Source organism: Rissa tridactyla, chromosome 2, assembly GCF_028500815.1.
Source record: "Rissa tridactyla isolate bRisTri1 chromosome 2, bRisTri1.patW.cur.20221130, whole genome shotgun sequence".
Taxonomy (NCBI): Eukaryota; Metazoa; Chordata; class Aves; order Charadriiformes; family Laridae; genus Rissa; species Rissa tridactyla.
Window position 1 is genome coordinate 4445680 of NC_071467.1, and position 12385 is coordinate 4458064.

Sequence of the window (12385 nt, forward strand, 5' to 3'; positions counted from 1 at the left end):
ATTTTAAGCCCATCTGAATGGTGGCAAATGTGCAGTAAGATTCGCACAGGACAGCCACCTAAGCTTACTCCTTCCCTCTGAGATAACAAGCCCCCCGCTGGGGTGTCCCGCACGTGGGTGCAGGTTTATGCCAGCAAATCCTATTACTGCGGGTTTTTTGGCGGATGCCGTTTCAGAATAAGGCTTTTTTTTCTTCCTACATCCCCTTAAAATCCTGCTTTCTTTCCTCTGTTACTTTAAAAACCGCTGTATATTCCCCAAAGCTGTCTTCAGGCGCTAAAAAAAATCAGAATATATGCCTGAGGCTCTGCGAGGGATAAAATGCAGAAGAGGCGTCACGCGCGCAGCTGGGCAGCGGTTCCTCCTGCCAGCTGCTAAAATTGGCATCTGCTAAAGTTAGCGGAGATTTCATTGAGCTCGTGTTTGCTTTATTCAAGTGGACAGGTCAAGGACCAGGGTTTTATCAGCGCCCTGGCATCAAAGGGATGTACCTGTGGTCCCGGTTGCTGGGAATCGTCCTCGTCCTTGGGGCTGTGGCCGCAAGCCGGGAGGATGGCCGGGGCGTGCTGCTGGTGAGGGCTTGGTGACTGTCACCAACTTTGGAGGCAGCGATGCCCACGATGCTGCTCCTGCCTGCCATGGTGCCGGCGAAGCGAGTGAGCTCGGAGTTAATCCTCGGTATTAACCAAAATCTCCTAGTCTTACCCCAGTGCAAGACCCGTGCGCTGTGCTGGTCTCCTGGGAGCAGATTTGGGGCAGGTGCCCCTTTGCAGTTGAGTTGGGTGAAGGCTTCACGGGTGCATCCATCCAAATGCAGGTCCAGCTTCACAGGAGACATTAATTTACATCCCAGGAATGTCCAGCTTCACAGGAGAGGTGGGTCGGTGTTTCCAGACCCTGGCAGGAAGCTTCTTGGTGAGGTCCCCAAAGTCCTTCAGGTGCCACCATGGGGTGGAGTAAATGCAGCACACGGGAAGAGGCCGGGGGAAGTCCTGCTGTGTTTCTAGTAAATGCCTGTCTAGAGCATGCTAATGATGGCAGAGAGGATGTACTCCATCTGTTTAGTGAACCGACACTTACGGTAGATCTGGAAACGGGGTGGGAAGTGTTTTATCAACCAGCTGATAAAAGAAAATGCCGGGGAAATTCCCGCCTGGGAACATGCAGCGCAGTTTCACACCGTGCCACAGCATTTAATTACAGCGCTCATTTAGCGGCCCTTGGCTGCCCGTCCCCGTGCCGTGCCAGTACAGCTGCCTGTCTGCGGGGAGACGGGGTGGGAATCGATCAAGCTGAAAATACACTTTTTTGTTTTTTTAATAATTCCCCCAAGGCAAGATCGGCTCCCGGGTGCCCGCACCAAGGCGCCCATCAACGTCTCGATGCTCTCGTGCCGGTTAAGGCTGAGTAAAACCAGGGGTGCGGCTGACTTTGTGCTGGAGCGGATGAGCCCCATCCATGCCCGGTGGCTGGAGGGGACATCTTCGGTGGCCCTCATCTCTCTGCTCCCTCGGGCTGAACCAGCCCATCCCTGGGTTGGTGTTGCTGGTGGTTGTCATGTGCAATCCCAAATTTAAATTGTTTTTTAAACAGCAAAACGTCCGTAGTGCTGCCTGCTGCGAGTACTCTGTGCGCAGCTCCTGTAGGGCGCCGTAGGGTGTTTTTTCTGCTAAGATAGTTAAAATAGTATGAATTTCAGCATGGAGACAGATCCATTAATAGGAATGCCCTCATTTAGCTGCTTCTCCGTACCACAGGAGCTTCTAATGGGGGAATTGATCCAGCAGTAGGTCAGCGCTGGGTGTTTCTGCGCTTCTGCGAGGTCTCCGTGGATTTTCCTCGATGTTGCATTTTCTGTTTGCTGCGGCCCGGCTCTTTAGGAAGCGGCATGAGAAAGAGATGGAGAAAAACGCTCCCCGGGGTGCACCCGTGACAGGCAGGATTGGGAATAGCTGTCTGCCTCCCTTCCCAGGCTGAAATCATCCTGTGCGCCCCTGGGAGTGGAGAGGCTGGGACCACCCTGGCCTCCTCTGGCCGGATCTCAAAGCAAGTATTTAACCCGGTCGGCCAAGTCACTCCTGTGTTTCTGGCAGACCAGGAACACCCAGGGTAGGTCCCGTGGCTCTCCTGTAGAGCCCATACATGCAGGAACACCTGGTGCCGCTGAGCAAGGAGTCCAAGGAAGGGATCCGTGGTGCCCGGTGAGCACAGGGTGGCCAGAGAAGAGAAAGGACAGTGGTGGGGGAGCCTGGATTTTAGGCACAGTCCTGTTTTACTTGTGGTCCATGCAGCCGATGACGTTGGAGGGATGCTGCCCTGTGGTCCCACCACCAGCTGTGATGCCCCATGGCAAGGCAGGGCTGGTCCCACTGGTTTTGCAGAGCTCGGCACAGCGACTCGGTCTCCAGGAGCCTGCAGTGGGATGGTTGGAACATCGCTGGCTTGGATGGGATGAGGCTCCATGGGTTTGCCTCTCCCTTGGGTCGTGTACAAAGAGCCTTTCTCAGAATCCCAGAATGGTAGGGGTTGGAAGGGACCTTCGGAGGTCATCTAGTCCAACCCCCCTGCCAACCAAAGCAGGGTCACCCAGAGCAGGCTGGACAGGAACGCGTCCAGGTAAGTTTGGAATGTCTCCAGAGAAGGAGACTCCACCACCTCTCTGGGCAGCCCGTGCCAGGGCTCTGCCACCCTCAAAGGAAAGAAGTTTTTCCTCATGTTGAGATGGAATTTCCTCTGTTCCAGTTTGTGCCTGTTGCCCCTTGTCCTGTCACCGGGCACCACTGAAGAGTCTGGCCCCATCCTCTTGGCACCCGCCCTTTAGATATTGCTCAGCATTGATGAGGTCCCCTCTCAGTCTTCTCTTCTCCAGGCTGAACAGCCCCAGGTGTCTCTGCCTTTCCTCATCAGAGAGGTGCTCCAGTCCCTTGGTCATCTCTGTAGCCCGCCGCTGGACTCTCTCCAGTAGTTGGCCGTCCTTCTTGAACTAGGGAACTTTGCCCTCCACAACAGCTTTGGCTTTTTGCTTGTTTTTGCGGTTGCTTTTTCATTCACCTCCTTTGCCTTTTTTCCCCGCACAGAGGCAGGGCATGTGCACGTGCATCCCCAAAAACCTTTACCACCATCGGTAGCTGGCTGCTGGCTTCATCATAAATGATGAATTCAGGGTTGTGGTTTAATTTATTCAGGGAAACTCATTTGCTTTCAGCTTGGTTAGAGCCTGCTCCAGAGCGCAGCAAGGGTGGCTGGGAAATGCCACCCACGCCGGGGTGTCAAAACACCTCTGAAACCATCCGGGAGCCGAGCAGAGCCGGAGCAGCTTGCGTGTCTCCAGGCCATTAAAGCGTACCCCTGGGGCCGGGGAGGATGTGCAGAGCACGGATGAAACGCCGCGTCCTGCCTGTCCCATCCCTGCTGGATCCGGCTGTAGGAGCTAAGGAAGTTTTCCTGCTGAGCAGGGTGGGGAGGCTTCACATCTCAGCCTTTATTTAATTTTCAGGTGATAAAAGCGTTGCTTCCCTGCCCGGCGCTTCTGAGCAGCCAGCACATTCAAACGCTTCCCTTTCTGCGGGGAATTTGCATTTCCCTAAAGGCAGCACCGGTTTTATGCAAATATCCCGATGAAAGAAAGTCAAAGCCAAAGTGTGCGCGTGAGTAAGCGTTTCTGGGCATTTCTTGAGCAGTCAGACACTCTTGGAAACCTTTCGGGCATTTTCAGGGAGAAGCGGCATGGCATTGCAAACCGCAGGCTCCTCCAGCCCGAAAAGCACTGTGCGATGACTGCTTCACCTCCGCGTTGTCCAGAAAGGTCCTTTCGGGTTGCAACATCCTACTGTTGGATTTGGTTCTCCCGGGTGCACCGTTCCTATGGGATGTGGCATCCCCACTTGTTGCAGTGTTCACATGATGCTTGGCAATGGGGTTTCTGCATGTAAACCTTTAAACCTTGAGATCAAGTGCACCCTCAGCAAGTTTGCCGACACGACACCAAACTGTGGTGCGGTCGACATGCTGGAGGGAAGGGATGCCATCCAGAGGGACCTGGACAGGCTGGAGAGGTGGGTCCGTGCGAACCTCATGAAGTTCAATCAGGCCAAGGGCAAGGTCCTGCATGTGGGTCGGGGCAATCCCAGGCACAAATACAGGCTGGGCAGAGAATGGATTGAGAGCAGACCTGAGGAGACAGACTTGGGGATGTTGGTAGATGAGAAGCTCAACATGAGCCGGCAATGTGCGCTCACAGCCCAGAAAGCCAACCATATCCTGGGCTGCATCCCCAGCAGCGTGGCCAGCAGGGCGAGGGGTGGGATTCTGCCCCTCTGCTCCGCTCTGGTGAGACCCCCCTGCAGTGCTGCCTCCAGCTCTGGGGCACCAACAGCAGAAGGACGTGGACCTGTTGGAGTGGGTCCAAAAGAGGCCACGAAGATGGTCCGAGGGCTGGAGCCCCTCTGCTGTGAGGACAGGCTGAGAGAGCTGGGGTTGTTCAGCCTGGAGAAGAGAAGGCTCTGGGGAGACCTTAGAGCCCCTTCCAGTACCTAAAGAGGCTCCAGGAAAGATGAGGAGGGACTCTGGACCAGAGAGTGGAGCGACAGGACAAGGGGTAATGGTTTTAAACGGAAAGAGGGGAGATTTAGATTAGATATTAGGAAGAAATTCTTGACTGTCAGGGCAGTGAGACACTGGCCCAGGTTGCCCAGAGAAGCTGTGGCTGCCCCATCCCTGGAGGTGTTCAAGGCCAGGCTGGATGGGGCTTGGAGCAACCTGGTCCAGTGACAGGGGGGTTGGAACTAGATGACCTTCAAGATCCCTTACAACCCAAACCATTCTGTGATTCTATGAATCTCGTCTTTCCTTCTCGTTCTGCCATCCCCCTGAGGAAATGGTCCTTCTCCTTCAATGGTCTCCAGAATCACCTGGGCACAGTGCATTGGAGCCAGCTGGGCTGTGCTGCACGACCTTCTCCTCACTTTTCCTGCTGGGATGGGGAGAGAAGCGAGTAGCAGCATCCCACAGTGGCTCTGACATCTCATATTTGGATCAGGCTTTTTGCTCATGCAAATCATCGCAATTTCTCTTTCTGAGATCCCAGAGCGTTTTGCTGGCTTTTATAAAACCACCGCTGGAAATCCTTCCTGTGAGTGACAGGAATATGATTAGACAACTCTGTTCATCTTATGTATTGAAAGACAGCTCATTTAAGTGACAAGAACCTCCCAGATCTCTATAGCGTGCCATCAAATCCATTTTTAGCTGGTTTTGCTTCAAAGAGCAGCCGAGAGCAGCCTTGGCATGACAGAGCACCATTGCGTTGCAAGTGAGGATGTGATTTAAAACGTGCTCATCTGGAGCACCAGTAGCCCACTTTCTGCTGCTGGTTCACAGCCTGGAGGGAGACCAACTTGATTGGAACAGGGGAACCCATTTTGGCAGCCCAAGGCCATGTCCTGAGCTGCAGCATTGTAGGACTCTGGTCCCAATGCAAAAGGGGTTTTCAGCACATTTTCCTAAAGCTCAGAGAGTCCTGTTCCAGCGAGGATTTTTAATCCCATGGCAAACCTTGAATTCAGTTTGAAGAGGTGAGCTGGGAGGGTGCTGGCATGGAGATCCTGAGGGAAAGGCCGTGGTGCCACCTGGCCACCCTGGCCACTGGGCAGTCATAGAATCAGAATGGTTTGCGATGGAAAGGGCCATGGGCAGAGACTCCTTCCACTAGACCAGGCTGCTCAAAGCCTGATTCAAACTGACCTTGAACACTTCCAGGGATGGGGCATCCACAACTTCCTTGGGCATCCTCTTCCAGTGCCTCATCACCTTCATCCTAAAGAGTTTCTTCCTTATGTCCAATCTAGATTTACCCTCTTAGTTTAAGACCATTGCCCCTTGTCCTTTCACTACAGGCCATGGTAAAAAGTCTTTGCACCGGCTCAATCTTCTTCCTCCAAAGTGATGGTCAATCCTTCTTTCTCCTCATTCCAGTTTGGCCCCCCATCTCCCATGTTGTCAGGGTGTAAATTGGGATGAGGAGGAGGGGCAATGCTTTACATACCTGGGCTCGGCCACGGGCAGGCTCTGCACAGAAGCAGACACACCGATGTCTCGCCAGCGAGAACAGCTGGAACTTCTGGCCTTTTGTCGCCTTTGATCTTTTATTTGAAAGAAAAAACACCTCTATTTGCTCTGCGAGCTCTTGCGGGTGGGGGACGCCTCTCGGCGCCTGCCAGCACAGCATCCCTTGGCACTGGATTCTCGTGCAAGAGCGGCAGCGGCTCAGACCAAAGGGTTTTGTCCCTGTGGCTGGTGGTGGCCGGGTGCAGGTAGGAGAGAGTACAGGATCAGGCCATACCCGTAGTCCTGCATCCAAAACCGGCAGCTCGGATGTACCTGCTTATAAAAGCACAGCTTTGCCGATGTGTTGCCTTTGCAGAGCAGAGGTCCTGTGGCAACCAGGGAGCTGTGCCATGGCTTTTTTCTGGAGCTAAGGAGGCTTCTGGAAGGGGTTATTATGGAAAACCTTCTCTACAGGTTTGGTGCTTGGTGAGACGGGCAGGCTTGGTGAGATGGGCCAGGCTTGGTGGGATGTGCTAGGACCTTGTCATGCCAGGGGTCTGCAGCATGCCTGGGCACTGTGGGACCTTGCAGCATCCCACGCAGCAGCAGGGCATTTTCCCATCTCCCTTCGCTTGCTCCACAGCTTTTAGTTATCCTGGCTGACACCCCTCTTGTTCCCCCCGGCATCTCTCCGAATTACTGGTAGCCCTGGAGGGACACTTATTACCTGCATGCAGCATCTCTGTCCCATCCTGCTGGAAAGGGGACAACCCTAGAAGCAGCAGTGGGGGCTGGTGAGGACAAGGAGGAGCCATCCCAGGGTTTTCCATGCAGCACTGTCCCCATGGGCTGGTGGCTGCCTTCAAAAGTGCTCTGGTTCCCACCACAAGGCAGAGGGCTTGTGGTGTTGCCGACCCTAGTAGCCTGTCACGATATGTGTGACCCTGTCTCCGTGGGGTGAAATGTGTAGACATGGTTCTGGGGAGCAAGGGTGAGATGGTTTGGGAGGACAACTCCTGAGAGCGCAGGGTCTGGATGGTGGAGGAAGCTCAAGGACTCACAAACGCCATCTCAGCCTGGTGCCATTGATTTGGAAAATCTGCCTTTCTCCCAAGCTTGGCTTCTCTCATCAATGCTGGCTATAGCTTGGTGCCACCAGAGAAGACTTTTCCATGGGGCTTATCACACACAGAGCACGTTTTCTTCTGTCCCATGTTCCCATCCCCGGCGTGTCATGGAGCAGGGTGTACTTTCAGCACTATCTGCAGGTCGAAATCCACCTGTTGGGTAGATTGAGTTCCTGGAGCCCCCTTCTTCGTCAACAAATGTCCATCAAAGCCACCGCGGCTGGTTGGTGTTGGAGGTTGTGCAAGATGCGCCGATGACGCAGAAAGGGCTGCCGGTGCCCTTTGGTCAGGGCTGCCGTTGGCTTGACGAGGAGGTAGGACCAGACGGCATAGGGACATCTTCACATCAGGATGTCACCACCGAGCGGGGACATGCCAAATAGCAAAGTGCAGGTCCGGTGGAAAACGGAACGGTTGAAGACCAGGGGCCAAAACACCGGTTTTGGGGAAGGCAGTGGAAAAACTGAACGCAGGCTGCGCCTCTCGCAAAAATAGCCTCCTCGGCACGGACTCAAGCTGTACTTGGAAGGGCAGGTCATGACAGCCCCCACCATGCCCTTCCCAGGGTGAGCCGCTGCTGCCCGCGCTCCTGGTGCTTCCCCCCCGCCCTGCATTTCGCCGTTCAGACACCTGCCACGAGTATTAAATTTGTTGGTAATGCTGCGAGAAACCACAAGAAAAGCCGAGCAGATGTTCAGCCGCGCCAGAGATTCGGGTGGGAGAGGCACGTGGTGGTGGCAGTTGTCAGAGGGGGGACCATTTGGGTCAGTTTTCCCCCCTTATGTGTGTTTTGGGGTGAGGATGTTGCTTTGGGATTATTTTTTTTTTCTTTCCAAGGATACTCTTGGGCAAGACAGGAAGCCTGGAAATGCCCCATCAGAGGCAGAATGGCTTTTTTTTTTTTTCTTCCCTGATTCCTCTGGCCAAAATAAATCCCTGAAGGATGGCGGGGGGAGCTAGCCCCCAGTATTTGGGGTGCCTGACTTCCCTGTGGACCAGCCATCCCCAAACAACCGAGCTTTTCACCCCCGCCCCCCGGCACAAACAACCCTCTGGGATGCACCCTCTGCAGATTTGGGAGGCAGCCAGCCCGAAGCCTGCTATTACTTTTCCCCGTGGAGTGGGCCTCTCTTCCTCCCCCCTCTTTTTTTTTTTTTTTTTTTTTTTTTTCCTCCTTTCCCTTCAAATCCAAGCCAGGAAAAGCCTCTGACGTCGGCGCCGCAGCTGCGAGCTCCTCGCGGCTGCTGGGGGAAGGCGGCAGAGAGGGGATATCCCGGATCATAAAAACCAGGATCTCGCTGCGAGCGGCTGCCTGTGAGTCGTCCGGTGCTGGGGATGGGGTGGGAAGGACCGGGAGGGGGCTGCGTTCGGCTGGGGAGGGTCCTTCCCCCCGCCAGTGCTGAACATTTGGTGCCTTTTTGTGTTTTTTATGAGCTTCTCCCAGCGGCTAAATCTTTTATGGTGCAAAAAGGAATTTGGTTAAAAAAAAAAATTGCCATCTGTGCACACCCCAAATTCGGGTTGCTTGGGGGGGGTTCCTTTGGGAAAATTCGGGTTGCTTTGGGAAAACCTGAAATCGCAGCTAAACGGTTCTTCAAGGGATTCCTGGAGCATCTCACGTTGCCTCTGGAGCGTCGCCCCACGCGCGCCGGATGGGAGAGGCAGCCCCGGCACCGGTGGCCATCGCGGGCATCCTCGCGTCGGCGTGGGGTCCCTGTCCTGTCGGGGTTGTGGACCGGCACCAAAGCGGGCGAGAGGCAAAAACAACCCCGAAAGGGCTGCTTTAGGCACTTTCCACGCTGTGTCTCCGCCTCCCTTCAAAGAAAAAAAGGTGCAGATAAAAGATAAAAAGGGGTCGATCGTGTTACCGGGGCCTCCGGTGTGTTCTCGGCTTGCACAGCGCTGCAAAGACTGTGCTCTTTTTATCTGTCTCGTTGTCTCATCTTCCCTGTTCCTCCCTCTTTCCCGGTCTCCTGAGTGCCTCCTGCTTGTAAATCCCCACGCCGGCATCTTTCCCTCCTGCCTAAATACCACCGAACTCCTTAAATCTGAGCAGGGCTATAGAGCCAAGGGCTGTACGGCTCTTTTCTGCCAGTTTACGTGGGAGCCAGCAGTTACCGTGCACTAAAAAAGGATGTGGAGGAAGACGCGTGAACTAGTTCATGTCGCAGGTGGGTTTCAGTGGGCTGCCGAAAGCTCCCCGTCGCTCTCCCCCTGCGCCCGTGCAAGTTTAATCCTCCTTCTTGATGTTCTGTTCAGAAAACATCCCCTGTGGCAAAAGAAACAAACAAAAAAAGACCCTTGGGGCGAAAAACCCCACGATGTTCTCCCAGCAGACAGTGCTGGGCCCTGCTCTATTCCTGGTGGCAGATATCCCGCAGCCGCCGTCACCTCCCTGCGGTGTCAGGCACAGCTTTTCCAGGACATCCCCATCTTCTCTTTCCGGCCCTGCACCTGGAGCAGGACGTGCCGCTGGCCGCTTACTCCCCTACCCCCAGACGCCAGCTCCTGCAGGGTGTTTTGTTTCCGTCGCTCTCCTCCTGGACCTTTCCTGTTTCCTTCGGCACGGATGTGGCCAGAGGAAGTCTCAGCGCGTTGGCTTTCCTCTGGCTGGGTCCCAGCTGCGGTCACGGGCTGGGGACGGCACCATGGCTCTTCGCATCCTGGGACCTCTCCTCCCTGGTGGCAGTGCTGCTGGTAGATTTAGATTCGATATTAGGAAGAAATTCTTGACTGTGAGGGTGGTGAGACACTGGCCCAGGTTGCCCAGAGAAGCTGTGGCTGCCCCATCCCTGGAGGTGTTCAAGGCCAGGTTGGATGGGGCTTTGAGCAACCTGGTCTAGTGGGAGGTGTCCCTGCCCAGGGCAGGGGGTTGGAACTGGGTGATCTTTAAGGTCCCTTCCAGCTCTAACCATTCTATGACTCGATGATTGGTGGTGGCACTGGTGGCAGTGGTGCTGGTGATGGTGGTGGAGTTGGTGCTGGCAGTGGCATTGGTGGTGCTGCTGTGCTGGTGGCAGTGGTGGTGGTGGTTACGGTGGTGCCGCTGGTGGTGGTTGTGGTGGTGGCAGTGGTGGTGTTGCTGGTGGTGGCAGTGGGGATGCTGGTGGCGGTGGTGGCAGTGGTGGTGCTGCTAGTGCTGCTGGTGGTGGTAGGTCTCCTCCTGCCTGTGACCTGCTTGCTGTGGTCACACGTGGCACTGTTGGATATGTACAAAACTCCTACATGGGAATAACCGGGACTACTCGGAAACTTGCGTGCAGTTTTCGGGGTGATGGAACTGCCCGTTGCGGAGATGGGATTGGGAGCAGGGAGAGAAGGACTTGATCAGCCTTAAGGGGAAAGGGCCAGTCGGTGTCTTGCTACGTGGGCTGAAACCAGGAGAGAGGTCAAGCAAACGTAATACAGATGGGTGTTTTGTTAGATTTTTCTGAAGGTGAACTTTGAACGTGAGATGTGCTCACTCGGGAGATAGCTATATTTATATACGGGTAAGATACATATTGTTTGGGTGAGTGAGAGCCTTTGTTCCAAGTCCCGCTGATAAAGCCCACGTGGAGCAACAATTTGGCTCTGCAAAGCTTCCTTTTCCTTTGCCTGGGGAGTTGCTGTGTTTAGGAAAACCTGGCTTCACCAGCTGCATCCCGCTAGCCCGAGTACCAGCAGCGCAGCCGTCGGGTCTGGCATCTGCCCACCGGTCCGGCCAAGCCCTTTCGTTAACTGCAGCGAGGAAACCCTGGCCTTTATTTTGCCTTGGGGGGTGCTGGGAGGAAGAGCAGCCCCATCCCTGCTGTTGCAAGGTCTGTCCCTAGACGGTTGGGAGACCAAAATACTGGAAATTCAAAGGCAAATGTGGCCCACGAGGCGTTGAGATGAGCTTGCAGATGTTGGGGTGGCAGTGATGGGCACATCCCTGTGCTCGCCTGCTGTGGCCAGCAGGGCAAGGGAGGTGATTCTGTCCCTCTGCTCCGCTCTGGTGAGACCCCACCTGGAGTGTTGCATCCGGCTCTGGAGTCCTCAGCACAAGAAGGACATGGACCTGTTGGAGTGGATCCAGAGGAGGCCACAAAGATGATCAGAGGGCTGGAGCACCTCTGCTATGAGGACAGGCTGAGAGAGTTGGGATTGTTCAGCCTGGAGAAGAGAAGGCTCCGGGGAGACCTTAAAGCCCCTTCCAGTACCTAAAGGGACTCCAGGAAAGCTGGGGAGGGACACTGTGTGTAATGACACAGTGTAATGACAGTGTAATGACAGGATGAGGGGTAATGGTTTCAAACGGAAGGAGGGTAGATTTAGATTAGATATTAGGAAGAAATTCTTTCCTGTGAGGGTGGTGAGATGCTGTCCCAGGTTGCCCAGAGAAGCTGTGGCTGCCCCATCCCTGGAGGTGTTCAAGGCCAGGCTGGATGGGGCTTTGAGCAGCCTGGTCTGGTGGGAGGTGTCCCTGCCCAGGGCAGGGGTTGGAACTGGGTGATCTTTAATGTCCCTTCCAACCCGAACCATTCTGTAATTCTATGATTGTGGGGAGATGGTCCCCATCCCTCCCCAGCCTTGGGCACAGCAGGGGGACGGTACCCACCTCCTTCAGTCGTCCACGATGGATTTCCTTCGTTGGGCTTCACCCCGATGGGTTTGAGCCCGAAAGGCCAGCGCTGCACCGCTGAGCATCCTCATCCAGGGCTTCCGGACTGTGTCCTCATGTGCTTCATCCAGATCCCCCGTAGCGCTCAAGTCAGAAGGATATTTATTCACTTGGCAGGTTATTAATATGAGCTGAAATACCCTTTTCCACATTGTTCTGCCATGCTTAATATGGTGATCGGCATCGCAGCCCGCAGAGCTGGGGATGATTTGCGATTGAATATCCATTAGGGATTTATGGGCTTCGGGGCTGAATTGCCAGGACGTGCAATTGCCAAAATACTTGAAACGCTTCCACTGGAGAGGAGACCTTGTGGGAAAGGAGCACTCGCTGTTCTCCTGCGCAGGCGGTTCCCACTGAACCTCCATTCCTGGCAGCGAGCACGCCCAAGCCAATAAAAAATTATATGGTATCCAGAGCGCCGATGGAGCGTGAACCGTGTGTTGAATGATGATTGGGAACAAGCTGCCGCTGCCAGCGTGCAATGCTGGTGGTGATCACAGCAGCTCCTGGACCCACGGGGTGGCTCCATGGGTGGGTTTAATCCGGTATGTAGTTAAACGTGGGCACG

The 12385-nt window shown here is 54.8% G+C and overlaps 1 protein-coding gene across 2 annotated transcripts in view; it reads left to right on the forward strand.

Moving 5' to 3' along the window:
* Positions 1 to 12385, forward strand: part of PTP4A3 (protein tyrosine phosphatase 4A3) — a 52416-nt gene that overhangs the window by 22524 nt on the left and 17507 nt on the right. Inside the window, exon 1 of one of the 2 annotated variants that reach the window (XM_054192286.1) lies at positions 8383 to 8486. The exons of the other annotated variant lie outside the window; for it this stretch is intronic. The gene's annotated coding sequence lies outside the window, so the exon portion shown is untranslated. Of the gene's footprint in view, positions 1 to 8382; positions 8487 to 12385 lie in introns of those variants that run through there. 2 annotated transcript variants of the gene reach the window in all.